Here is an 11,056-nt window from a genome sequence, read left to right as displayed (position 1 = left end):
ACCACAAAATCACTTTGGTAAGACGCCAGATTTCTGTAGTAGATTATACTCGCATTCCTTCAGACTCACTGAAGGCTGGCTGACACACGCGTCGTCTTTCTCTTTAATCAGATAGGCTTCGACTATCTCCCTTGTTAACTTATTGTCGCGTCTGAAAATTACTGAAGTGTCAGATAAAAAAGGTTCACATCTGCAATCGCGGCAATGCATCGCAAGGTGCGAATAGGCCGTTCCTTTGAGGGAGCTGTGGTGCTCTCTAAGCCTTACATTCAGGCATCGTCCCGACTGTCCAACATAGCACCGTCCACACGCGAAAGGAATGTGGTACACAGCCCCCTGTTTACAAGGCACAAACTGCAAGCCATGTTTCACCTTGCATCGATTACTTTTGGCACGCTCCTTAGTGGCAAGGCGCTTCTGCAAAGCAGACCATATAGCACTTAGCTTGTTCTCTGCAGAAAAAACGACACCAACGTCGTGACAAGCGGCCACTTTCTTCAAGCGGTGCGAAAATCCGTGAAAATACGGAATAATCACAGGGGGCCGTTTTTTGAGCGACTCATTCGCCTGCTTACTTTTGCCTTCCAACTTGGCCAACCTGAGAGGCTTCTGGGCAGCGGAGGCAATCATGCAGATGTTGTGGCCAGGCATATGTGACCGACGGAGTAAGTGCCGCCCCCACACGAAGTCTCCGCAACACCACCTCCTCCTGGCGGGTAAGCCCACCTGGGAGGTTTCAACCACACGGTGGAATTAAATCTCGTGTGGTGCGGCGGAGAATCTCCTTGCGGTGTAGGAACTCACCCCGGGAATCACTCGGGAAAGGCGCTTCTAGAGTACGTGGCAGCTCACTGTGGGTGGCGTTGTCAGCTTGTATGTGAGCAGAAATTGTGTCCCGTGTTATCCACTGTATCCTTATCTGGCCAGGCATCTTTGCAGTTATGCGCTGTATATCGCCTGCGAAAGTGTGCGCGTTATATACCTTGCGGAGCTCCTTCATGGCTGATGTAGAGTCCGTGCGTATTATAGTAAAGGATGACGACGATCCGCACTCACCAACTTTGTTGTGTCTCGTATGGCCAGACGTTCAGCACTGACCGATGGAACCGGAGGTCTCAGGAGGTACAATCGATTCACTGGTGGCCTATACTGATGCGAGCTGCACGGACACGCAGGTGGTTACGTCACGAGTGACGTAACCAGCTGCGTGTCCGTGCAGCTCGCATCAGTATAGGCCACCGGCGAACCCGTCGGGAGTACGGCATCCGCTTCTTCAATGTGGCGCCGGAATGTAGTCGTTGGACGAGGGACTGGATTTCGGAGGCGGCCAATAACTTTGTTATCCGTTAGTTGCCGGTGATCCCACGGTGGAAGGCTTACTATTGAAGGTGGCGAGACAGACACCGGATTGCCCATATATGCCGCTAAGTTAGCAGCAGGTGGTGGAAATGACGGCTTCAGTTCCCTCGCTTGCCGGCGTTGATGAATCAACTCGTCGAGTTGCGCCTTAGTTGCGCCTCTTCCTGAAGTATCGGGATAGGTGTGCATCGTGGAAGCCGGGTAACGACGCGCATCGCTTCTCTGTTGATGCATCCTAAACGGGCCCAATCTCTCAATGTAAGGTGCTGAAATTGAGCCGAATAAATAAGACGAGGCTGCAGCACTGCTCGAACAAATAAACGGGCAATCTTCGTGCGGGCACCTTCAGCCTTGGAGCTGATTCTTCGTGATGCTTAATTTCGCGAATCCAAGCTTTTGCAGAGCCATTTGCCGTAATGCCAACGCGTGATATACGTAGCTGGGGAGCTGGCTAAGAGGACGTCAAGATAATATCAGCTGAATAGGCGTGTTTACAAGTCGTCGCCGGTGTAAGGAGTCGGGTTCGGCGGGTCTCGTTACGATAGCTGGCTCCCGCCGTCCGTCTCCATAGCCGATGGTTCCCAGTGAGGAGGCGCGTTCTTTCAAGAAGGAACGTAGATTTATTTACATGGTTAAGAGATTGGAGTGAAGAGAGAGAGCAGAGCAGAGAAATAACGTCAAAAGTCTTCGGCTTTTATAGCCCCGAGACCGTCACCGCAGAAGCACAGGCAAACCGTTGTCAGCGTCACCCGCCAATCCGGTGACCTGCCGTCCTGGCGTCCGGCCTCCCGAAAGGAGGCAAATAGTCACACAATACACTCGCCACGCCCCGAAGACTCGTAGGTGAGAAGGTCGGCGAGGAGTTCAGTCCAAAGGGGAAAGGGCCGATGACCTCCGCTTCCACTGCCAGTAATACTTGGAAGAAGCGTTGAATGATGGCTGCCACGGGTGAAGGCCCCACCTGGGTTGGTGGGAACGTCTTCAACGGCGCAGTCCCACGCTGACCAAAACGCACGATAAAGCGGGTGTGTCGAATTCCGGAAAACACGCAGACCGCTCCCTCCGGTACGGGTTAATTTTCCCTGCTGCGGTAGGGTAGAAGGCAGATGTGGCTGGGTGAGAAACTCCCGCGATGCTATCTCACGCAGAGAACAACAAGCCAAAAAGGGGTCTCCGAATTCCGATGTCCTTTTTCTGGGAAATCCGTCCACGGCGACCTGCTCGCTCGCTCGGCATAGGCTCCTCCAGGAAGAATTGGCGTTCCTGCCTCCGTCTAAGCGCCGATACGGGGGGAAAGGCAGCATTCTGGCAGACAGCTGTACGCTCAATGGCGTATGCCTCGATGAATTTTCAGGCCAAACGTAACAGCTCCTCCGCCGCCCGGAAAATCTCGACTGGCCAGCGCTCACAACCGCTGGGCACGAAGAGAAAGGCTGGTGATGAGGACGACGTCCTGGCCTGGAACCGCAACTGCGAACTCGCAACAAACTCCCAAACCACCTCACAATGATAGACAGCAGCAAAGCGAACCACACAACACAATGCCATGCCGCGATCAAGCGCCTTGGACTCGCTTAAAACTCTCCAGGCTTCTCAAGACACAGAAAGAAATGAAAAACCCGCTACTCTAAAATTTTGGCAGAATTTCGTGCCGCCAAAGCTACAACGCTCATGGATGAGGAGATGCCTACAGGAGGGATCATTTTGCCGTCCTAGCAAAACAACACCAAAAGCAGATATAATCTGGCTCTAGATCCCTGAAACAACCAATTTTAAAACAAGTCTGCTCCTACCATCCGCACTGCTATGTAGCGTTACCTTCTCATATCTAACTACACGAAAAACAACCAACAACACAACTTTCACATGAAGGCTGCCTACAATCTACACAAGATATCTGTGCGTATTCTCTACGCTCACTCAAAACAAACTCAAAACGTAGCCGCTATTACCTACTTGAGACACAACCTGACGTACTCACACTTTCACAACAGATTCAGCTGCGTCATACAACTGTCTGAAACGTGTCCCTATCCTTAATGTTCAGTAAAGCGTAACGCTCAGCTTACGTGATCACACGACCTGTAAGTCATCAATGAATGTAAACAAAATAGAGGGAATAAACATCGCGTACTAATATACTCGTGTGGTCAATGCTACCCGTCCCTGAGAGCCGCTCTGATAATGAACGCATTGCGCTCTGCTGTGCTCTTTAGCTCTACACTGCTCGTATTCATAGAGCGCTGAAACATTAAACCACGCAATTAGCTATACGCCACATCCCTAGAATCTCAACTTCTCTAAACACGCGACAGAACCTAAATGTTCAAAAAAAAACAACACGCAAAGAAAATAACTCTTGATGCCGTACACCTCGGGAGCACCTGACGTAATCTGCGTTAGATTCGCGCTGAATACCCGGCCCCACATGCCTGTCAATCCCGACAGTGGTCCACTAAAACAGCCACATTCAGCGCCAAACCTGAGCATTTCAAAAACCGCTTTGGTTTTATTCTAAAACCTGCCTCAAAATTGCTCATTCGCTCCCTTAAAATGGGTGACAGTATACACTACTTCGCACTATACATAAAAAAAAACACAAACAAGTGAAATTCGCTTCCGATCGACAAACGCTATACCACTGCTTCACAATTAGTGGTCGTACCAATATTCACTCATGACTACCGTGCCTCATCTTACGCGGTCAGCTCACTTCCGTGCGGGTCACTGCTTCCGCACAAGTGACTCATAATATTGCGCCCACAACTATTTCGCACAATGCTTATAGGCTCAATAAAAGAAACACATACACCGCTTAAAAATACCAAAAGAAACTGCTTAGCTAAACAAACTAGTCGCGGTGATAACAAAAGAACACTACATCAAACTAAAATAACCTTACAAAAAAAACCATTTCAACAAACTGTCACATTCTCCGGCAAGCTTACAGCTTTCTTCCTCTTTTTAGTCGTACTCGTGGCGGTCGCGTTCTTGGCGGCATTTCAGATCGCCAGAGACTACAATGAGCGCGCGCCATTAGCTGTACTTCTCCGTCACGCCTCATTCGGGAATTCCGACGGTTTCCTTCACAAAGGTGAAGGGGATGCCAGAGACGCGGGGGAAAGAGTGGCAATCCTCTCTTTTTGTTTGCTCTCGCTAGGCGCTCTGCTCCTCCTGCCTTGCGTCTATGAATACCTCGACATGGTTGTCCCCGCAAACTTGTACCTGTTGAAGGCACCCTCCGTCGTGGGGATGCGCATTGTTCTCCCCCGCTTCCCCTCTTTCGCCGCTTGCACCTTACTGCGCGCCCCGAAGGACGTTTCCCTGAACTGCCCGATGACCTGTCCTTTTTCTTTCTGCGCTGCGGCGGTCGCTTGCATCCGACTGTACGCCTCAAAGGACGTTTTCCCAAACTGCCCGTTCGCCTGTCCTGTGTTTCGCTCTGCCGTGTGTCACCTGTCTCAACACTTCGCGGCGCCGCACGAGTCCGCTTTTTTCTTTTGCGGCGACGTTTGCGAACATTTCCCCGATTACGGTGGACTTTACTCTGGATTGCGACGTCGGCATCTTCACAACTCATGGATGCTTGTGCGCCACTCTCTCTCTTGCTTAAATCAATCGACTTCTCCGCTCCGTTGCACTGTCGGGCCAATTGATCTGTGCTCTCATTTGCAAAAACTACAGCTGGGCCCTTCTCGACAGTATGGCTCTCTACCCTCTCACACTCTGAGATATTTCCTCCGCTATCAAAAGGAACTTTTTTAGAGAGGCCCTCTCCGATAGTACTGTCTTTCTGGAGCGTCGCGTCACCGCTACGTTAGGACTAGCGTTGTCCTCTTCTCTCTCCACTTCCGGAAGGTCATTCACGTGTTGGGGTGCGAGGGAAGTCTCCAACTCCTCAATGACCCTATTAGGGCGGCTGGAACCAGCCTCGGTCCCACACGGAGTGCCTTTCGGAATCCTTTCAGACTCGATACCAGCCGCGGTCTCGTCTTCTATTTGCTCGGCCTTCGCACAATCAGAGAAACGCGTACATTTATCAGGCGCGATTTCACTATCCGCGACCTGTCTCTCGTTTTTCTCCGCAGAAGGCTCCGTGCGCATGTCGCACTCGTAGAGACGCGTACCTTTCCCTGGTGGTATCTCACAAGGAGCGGCTTTCTCTGTGGCTTTAAAGTGCACCGCACTCGCCACTTCTTCGCACCTTTCGTGCGCAACCTCTGCGGACGTCTGACTTCTCCGCCGCATTGTCTCAACCTTACGCTCCAACCTTTCAATCTCTTCGTCTAAGGCTCGCTCGCCTTCTTCTCTTTCTTTCTCGCGTTTTTCTCTTTCTTCCTCACGTTCCATTGTTTCATTCTCCTCTCTTCTCTTTTCTCGCTCTTCAAACCTTTTGAAAGCTACTAACGCGTCGTTAATGTCCTCCTCACTGGATTCCCTAATAATCAGCTTCCACATATTTGTCCTTGCCATCTTATTATCCTGATGCCGAGATGCTCGCACACAAACAAAAGTTCATGTTTCAGCATCGTCCTCAAATCCATGATTGCCGCTTTGCTTTGGTCCTGCTCACACATAATTAGGTGATCCCTTAAACTCACTCGTTACGCATAACTAGGTGATCTACCTAACCCACAAAAACACAATCCAGCTTCTACACTACTCAAGTGTAAACGCAAAATGAAGCCTGGAAAGTCATAGCAAAGACCAAGCACTCACCACAAACGCAGCACCATGTCGCAAGGTCCATCTCACCACTGCCAACCAGTTGTAAGGGGTCGGGTTCGGCGGGTCTCGTTACGGTAGCTGGCTCCCGCCGTCCGTCCCCATAGCCGATGGTTCCCAGTGAGGAGGCGCGTTCTTTCAAGAAGGAACGTAGATTTATTTACATGGTTAAGAGATTGGAGTGAAGAGAGAGAGCAGAGCAGAGAAATAACGTCAAAAGTCTTCGGCTTTTATAGCCCCGAGACCGTCACTGCAGAAGCACAGGCAAACCGGTGTCAGCGTCACCCGCCAATCCGGTGACCTGCCGTCCTGGCGTCCGGCCTCCCGAAAGGAGGCAAATAGTCACACAATACACTCGCCACGCCCCGAAGACTCGTAGGTGAGAAGGTCGGCGAGGAGTTCAGTCCAAAGGGGAAAGGGCCGATGACCTCCGCTTCCACTGCCAGTAATACTTGGAAGAAGCGTTGAATGATGGCTGCCACGGGTGAAGGCCCCACCTGGGTTGGTGGGAACGTCTTCAACGGCGCAGTCCCACGCTGACCAAAACGCACGATAAAGCGGGTGTGTCGAATTCCGGAAAACACGCAGACCGCTCCCTCCGGCACGGGTTAATTTTCCCTGCTGCGGTAGGGTAGAAGGCAGATGTGGCTGGGTGAGAAACTCCCGCGATGCTATCTCACGCAGAGAACAACAAGCCAAAAAGGGGTCTCCGAATTCCGACGTCCTTTTTCTGGGAAATCCGTCCACGGCGACCTGCTCGCTCGCTCGGCATAGGCTCCTCCAGGAAGAATTGGCGTTCCTGCCTCCGTCTAAGCGCCGATACGGGGGGGAAGGCAGCATTCTGGCAGACAGCTGTACGCTCAATGGCGTCTGCCTCGATGAATTTTCAGGCCAAACGCAACACCGGCCCTAGCTGTTGGCAACCGACATGTAGAGAGTCTTGTCTGTTGAGGGGTCAATCCTATGCAGCTGCACTACTCGTGGGCTGTGTTAAGGGCATTTTGTAAGGCCGATTCCTGTCGTTGAAGGTCGTTGTGAACACTCCACACTGTGATATCGTCGGCGTATATGATGTAATACACGTCCGAGATCACTGCCAGAGCCCATCCGAGAGATAGCATTGCCAGGTTAAAGAGCAATGGTGCAAGTACTGATCCCTGTGGCACTCGCCGTTTTGAGTTAAAGGTGCCGGTTGCGTTTCCCGCCACACGAATAGCAAACGTTCGTTGAGTCAAGAACCTGTGAACGAAGGTGCACACGCGCTCGGGTAGTCCCTAGCAACGCATAATGGCAAGTATGGCACTGTGGCTAACTTCATCATATGCCTTGTGATTCATAATAGCGTAATCGTAGCGCAAAACAGACGAAGACCAGCGCTTGTGGTGTTCACTTTCTTGTCTTCGTCTATTTTGCGCTACGATTTTACGTGATGATGAATTGTTAAAATATACCAGGGCACAGCATATGGTTAATCCAGCGCAAAGATGGCATCAACAAGCACACAATAAACACTGATACTCGATATGCGCTCATTCAAAGCGCCGTCAATTGAGGAGAGAAACGGCAAGGTGTGTGCCCCCCCCCTCCCCCAGTAACAGGGGAGCGCCTGTTCTCGTGCATACACTTACACACTGCGCTACAGCTACACGGAAGGCAGAGGTTCGTAGCTTGAGCCGTGAACGCTCGAAGGCGTTCCGCTTCCCAATGGTGTGTGTTGCTTCACCAAAGCGCGACATTTGGCTCCCGAAGTCGTCGCCTTTCTGCGGCGCTTATTGCCGCGATTTTATTTGTTGTGTGCTACTGCACTCAAAGCAGAAGGCGGCGGAGAAACACCGTTGGTGCATGTGGAAGCTGCACTACTAGTGTCAACGTGGGTGCATCCACGTGAAACGGTGTTACAGCCGCCAAACGCAAATAGACATTGTACAAGCTCTGATATCTCAATCCACAATAAGCAGTTAACTACTTCTGTAAAGACAGGTTTCACTTTCGTGTTTTACCGATTTCTGTGACGGAGGAATCAACCATGTTTTTCTTTCTTGAACCGCGATGCTATTTCACGATCATGCAATCGTGTGTTGACAGACTAAATTTTAGGTGCAAGCCATAGGCCGTCAATTTGCTTGGTGATTTATCGTTCAGTGCCGCACTAGCAGCATAGGCCCGTGACTCGGTGCTATGCACTTCATCTACCGTTGATGCGAGTGCAAATTTAAAAGCATGCGGAATATTGTAACTACAGTTCCGATACTTGCATCACCAGTGAAACGTGCAGTACCAAGAGGCTCCGTTATAGGCAGATGTGTTTGCTAATGCGCACGTTTGAAACATAGTGGTGAATCTCTGGTTGCGCTGATTATGAGGTAAGTGCAATGCCAGTTAAGGGCGTTGTCTTTGCTGATGGCGGAATTAACTTGTTTCTATTAAGTTTGCGTGCTTCACCCGAGCACCGAGCATTTACATATGCTTGCAGTCTGCAGTGAAATCTGCAGTCTTCAAGCTTACAATTACGCAGGGAGGCGCCTTGGGTGCAGGCACGAATGCACGACTTCTTGATCGATTCATTCTTATACAGTTGCTGCTTGCTTCTCATGCAAATGGTCGCACTGCATTCCTTAAGACATGATGTTATTAGTTTTCTGAAGTTTCGTAGCGTCCCAAACATAATCAGCAATTACGATGCTGAAAACACGCCATTTTAGCGACATCAACAGAGTTCTGCCTATGTCTTTATTGAAAACGCTATTTTTTTTGCAGCCTAGTTCACACGCAATGATAGCCTGAACGTTCCTAGTTTTTCTGAACGGCAAACGCAATGACAAAGTGCTTGGGTTCTGCTCGTTTGCTCAAGGAGGTATCGTCTTCCTTTCATGACCACTCGTGAATCCGAAGCGAGGAGATTGTCTCGGGGATTCCGACACCTTCTTTGGCTGCAACGCCCAAAAGCGCGCAGTTGCTGTCTCCATCATCGGAACCGGCCACACCCACTCCTCGTCACCGCGAAGTCGGAACGACTGCGACGTTGGAGCTCCTGTCAGTGACAAAAATGCAGACGCGGCTGCGCCAGCAAATAGTTCAACAAGCATTGCGAGTCCTGTGTCCCCTGCGGCACGGAGATCGGAGATCCGTAGTACTACGCGACAGCAAGCACAACAAGAAAAAGAACAGCGCAAGGACCGCGAAAAAGACCGATCAAAGGGGAAATCGAGGAATCAACTCGCACAACCACAAGATCAGCCGCTTTCAACGGCTGCGGTCGTCGAATGGCTTCCACCTTCCGCAAAAGAGGGCAAACTTATGCCTTCGCTTATACAAGGTACGCAGTGGCGTAATCACGTACATTATTATTAAGGCAAACGCCTAATCAAATGCGAAAATTCACCGTCGGCGTCGGCAACACAAGTGATCAAAAGATCCCTATCACGTAACTATGACGTCACATAGCGTTATATCACACAGTGACGTCATCACATGACATTGTCGCTTTATCAGTGGTGGGCTTATTGCGAAGGCAGCGCATTTGCATAACCAGCTGCGGTGCAACGTACGCACATACAAACGAGGAAAATACGCACATAGGCTCGCACACGCAGGCACACAAATACAGACCCACATGCACACGCACGCCCGCGCACACCACAGACGCGTACACAACTACGATCATAGGAGTTAGACAAGCCAACCTACAAATTACATACATTCAAAGCTAACGCACGCACAAAACACACCAAAGCTTTGTCACGGCACCGAGAATCGGCAAAGAAGCTCAGCGACTCACTGAGATAAAGCTTCGTCCGCATTGATGTGTTCGCTAATTAACTGAACACAGACTCTGGCTACGCAAAGAGCACACAATTTCGTATAACTTCATCCAGAGATATCAGGAAATTTGTAACACCTCGCAAAGGACGACGCGCTTAGAAGGGGCAAAGTCATTTCTCACGATGTTGTGGATCAACTGCTTCCGGCCCATGACATTTCGTTCTCCTCGGGGAATACAAAATAATTTTATCCTTTTCTCTGACCTGCTTCTGCACTGACACGTGCAGCAGCAAGACAGTGCGACGTGGAACGAAAATCAGATTCCTACTGAAAGACAGCAACACTTAGGAAACACGTTCAGGGCGCCAGGGCTGCCTTTACGCCTGGAGAGTTCATGATGAAGTTTGCTCGCGCTCGCTTTTCGTTACGTCAAGGTCACCTGACTGCGAGGTAACGCGTGTTGCAGCCATTCAGCGCTGCGGATGCGCGGAATTCGCGAAAGAGGGGTTGAAAAAAGAGGAGGTTGACGGCGCGGCGATGGTGTGGCGGCGTAGGCAAAGGAGCACCGCTACTTTCCCACATCGAGGGGCTTTAGGTGTAGAAAGCTTGCAGTGATTCCTATGCATGAGGCAGTAAGAAAACCACGTTAGGTGCAGAAATATCTCGCAGGGGCGTATGAGATGAGTTACCGTATATGCTACCCAAAGCGAGCATGTGTAGTCGACGCAATTAGAGTTACCGTATATGCTACGTAAAGGTAGCATATACGGTAACTCTGATTACATCGACAGGAAAGAAAAAAAAAGATGGCGTTCGCCTTCCAGTCGTTTTAGTTGAATGCATAAGGGACCCTGTGAGTTTCGTTCTGCTTTTCATGGGCAGTCTTACGCTGAAATAATCGCATGTGTATATGCAAAATCTTCACGTTTAATTTCGATTACGTGTACGAGGAATCCCTGTAGGTGTCATACATGCGCTTTTATTTTTTTAAAAGCATGCATCATTAAGCTTTGCGGGAACGACGCGGCCTTGCCTTGGCTGAAAAGATTTCACATCGGTGTTCCATGACGCGCGACAATACGAACCCTATTAGCAAGATCTCGCGGCAGTGCATTTTTACTAATCCTACCAGGGCGATGTAATCAAGTTTTACGTATGTGTACCAGGTTGAATAACGGTAAAAGTTTTCAATTGCGTCGGACTACCAAAG

Source organism: Rhipicephalus sanguineus, chromosome 4 (genome assembly GCF_013339695.2).
Source record: "Rhipicephalus sanguineus isolate Rsan-2018 chromosome 4, BIME_Rsan_1.4, whole genome shotgun sequence".
Taxonomy (NCBI): Eukaryota; Metazoa; Arthropoda; class Arachnida; order Ixodida; family Ixodidae; genus Rhipicephalus; species Rhipicephalus sanguineus.
The sequence above is the reverse complement of the archived record's forward strand: the minus strand, read 5'-3'. Positions refer to the sequence as shown.